The sequence below is a fragment of the Macrobrachium nipponense genome, chromosome 5 (genome assembly GCF_015104395.2).
Source record: "Macrobrachium nipponense isolate FS-2020 chromosome 5, ASM1510439v2, whole genome shotgun sequence".
NCBI classification, from domain to species: Eukaryota; Metazoa; Arthropoda; class Malacostraca; order Decapoda; family Palaemonidae; genus Macrobrachium; species Macrobrachium nipponense.
Genome location: NC_061107.1, coordinates 127,005,871 through 127,009,496, shown reverse-complemented (window position 1 = coordinate 127,009,496; position 3,626 = coordinate 127,005,871).

The window sequence follows — 3,626 nt, the reverse complement described above, 5'->3', positions numbered from 1 at the left end:
TTGAGACCCATTGTTAATCTAGACCGTTTGCCTTAATTGGAATAAGATTGTACCATATTTATTCTTTGGTGTTCTTCTGTAGTAAAGCTTCTAAAGGGTTTTAAGTTCGTAATATTACCTAAAGAAAGTCTATGAAGAATTCAATTATTTCAAAAAGACAAGAATCCATGGTTGTACCCAATGGGCCAGTAACAGAAAGCTTGATCTTTATGCTTCTAACAGGTTGGGCATCGTAGACTGCCGTTTACATCTTAATTGTTTAATAGATTGAGATTAATCTCACCCAGTTAAAGTCTGACTGATATGTATATTCAGGACCACTGAGTCTGAATAGGACCTGTGTATATTACACGTGAATATTGGCGATAGCTTCAACCATATTAAACTTGTGACTGGTTAAGAATCCGATCTCTGCTGTAAATTAGTCTACCTATTAACAGTGGTCTGAGTTTTGCCGTTACGGAAGAATGGACCATTGCTAGATATTTACGCTTTTAGCATTGATCTTAGGTTAAGCATTTTCATAACATAGTACAAAAACTTTCGTTTACAAATCTTTTGTTTCTTAATGGAAGGGTAACCAGTTGTCTTGTATTTTGCAATTATTCCTGTCTCAACGACGCTCTGTCTCCCATGATATCTTGATATCTCTTATAACGGGTAATGGAAGGAATGATTTTAAAACAATGAATGGGCTTTGGGGATGGCCAGGCAGGATGGCCAAGATTGATGAAAGTAAGCGCGCTCCAATAATAATAATAATAATAATAATAATAATAAATAATAATAATAATAATAATATATGGCGCCGTGGCAGAGTGGGTTAGGTCGTCCATTGACTGGTTAAGCAACATTAGGGCCGGTCAGTCGTTGGATGGGTGACCGGTCTCCTCGGCGCTGATTTCTTGGGAAAGGATCTTTACCATAATTTCCTTAGTCTACTCAGCTGTAAATGAGTACCTATTCCTGATGGGGTAGGGTCCAGCTATGGGTTAAATAGCAAAACTCAGCAATGATGGAAAGAAATGAAGAATTAAATGACAACGACGTAAATGGAACCTCTGGCAACAGAGGAGCTTCGTCCGGCAGCCAGGTATTCAGCCCAATTGAAGGGGAAGACGGTCAGGTACTTGGAGGTCGTCATCCAGCAACTGACCACCACAACGACAGTAACCAACAACCAGAGACTGAAGCTACAAAAGCAAACCAGAGGAAGAAATGGACGAGAGAAGAAAATAAGGAAATATGGAGATGATACATCAGAAGCAACCCGACGGAGAGAGGATATAGAAGAACATCTGGAATGAGAGGAATAACACCCCCCCAAACAGAGCAGAGGTTAGCAGACTAAGTAAGGAACATAAAGAAAAAGAACTGGCTCTCCCCAACAGAAAGAGAAGAACTCGAAAGGGAAATGACGCACGACAACGAATTACAAGAAGACGAACTGAGAGATGATGGCACAAAAGACGACAGGGATGAGGAGGTACCAAACAACGACACACGATGATAAACCGACGAAGTAACAGACAGGACGGAATAGCAGAACAACTCCAGCATTGTATCACAAATCACCATGCGCCCAAATGGATGACCACAGGAAGAACATCCTTAGTCCAGAAAGACAAGTGCAAGGGAAATATAGCCAGTAACTACAGGTATATCACCTGCCTACCAATTATGTGGAAGTTACTAACAGGTATCATCAGCGAAAGGCTATACAATTACCTAGAGGATACAAACACCATCCCCCACCAACAGAAAGGCTGCAGAAGGAAGTGTAGGGGCACAAAAGACCAGCTTCTGATAGACAAAATGGTAATGAAAAACAGTAAGAGAAGGAAAACCAACCTAAGCATGGCATGGATAGACTATAAGAAAGATTCGACGTGATACCACACACATGGCTAATAGAATGCCTGAAAATATATGGGGCAGAGGAAAACACCATCAGCTTCCTCAAAAGTACAATGCGCAACTGGAATACAACACTTACAAGCTCTGGAATAAGACTAGCAGAGGTTAATATCAGGAGAGGGATCTTCCAGGGCGACTCACTGTCCCCACTACTCTTCATAGTAGCCATGATTCCCATGACAAAAGTACTACAGAAGATGGATGCTGGGTACCAACTCAAGAAAAGAGGCAACAGAATTAACCATCTGATGTTCATGGACGACATCAAGCTGTATGGTAAGAGCATCAAGGAAATAGATACCCTAATCCAGACTGTATGGATTGTATCTGGGGACATCAGGATGGAGTTTGGAATAGAAAAATGCGCCTTAGTCAACATACAAAAGGGCAAAGTAACAAGAACTGAAGGGATAAAGCTACCAGATGGGAGTAAGATCAAACACTTAGATGAAACGGGATACAAATACCTGGGAATAATGGAAGGAGGGGATATAAAACACCAAGAGATGAAGGACACGATCAGGAAAGAATATATGCAGAGACTCAAGGCGATACTCAAGTCAAAACTCAACGCCGGAAATATGATAAAAGCCATAAACACATGGGCAGTGCCAGTAATCAGATACAGCGCAGGAATAGTGGAATGGACGAAGGCAGACCTCCGCAACATAGACCAGAAAACTAGGAAACATATGACAATACACAAAGCACTACACCCAAGAGCAAATACGGACAGACTATACATAACACGAAAGTAAGGAGGGAGTGGACTACTAAGCATAGAGGACTGTGTCAACATCGAGAACAGAGCACTGGGGCAATATCTGAAAACCAGTGAAGACGAGTGGCTCAAGAGTGCATGGGAAGAAGGACTGATAAAAGTAGACGAAGACCCACAAATATACAGAGACAGAAGAATGACGAACAGAACAGAGGAATGGCACAAAAAACCAATGCACGGACAATACATGAGACAGACTAAAGAACTAGCCAGCGATGACACATGGCAATGGTTACAGAGGGGAGAGCTCAAGAATGAAACTGAAGGAATGATAACAGCGGCACAAGATCAGGCCCTAAGAACCAGATATATCCAAAGAACGATAGACGGAAATAACATCTCTCCCATATGTAGGAAGTGCAATACGAAAAATGAAACCATCAACCACATAGCAAGCGAATGTCCGGCACTTGCACAGAACCAGTACAAAAAGAGGCATGATTCAGTAGCAAAAGCCCTCCACTGGAGCCTGTGCAAGAAACATCAGCTACCTTGCAGTAATAAGAGGTATAAGCATCAACCTGAAGTAGTGATAGAAAATGATCAGGCAAAGATCCTCTGGGACTATGGTATCAGAACAGATAAGGTGATGCGTGCAAACAGACCAGACGTGACGTTGATTGACAAAATCAAGAAGAAAGTATCACTCATTGATGTCACAATACCATGAAACACTATAGTTGAAGAGAAAGAAAGGAAAAAAAATGGATAAGTATCAAGACCTGAAAATAGAAATAAGAAGGATATGGGATATGCCAGTGGAAATTGTACCCATAATCATAGGAACACTAGGCACGATCCCAAGATCCCTGAAGTAGCTCCAGGACTCATGCAGAAGAGTGTGATCCTAGAAACGGCGCACATAGTAAGAAGAGTGATGGACTCCTAAGGAGGCAGGATGCAACCCGGAACCCCACACTATAAATGC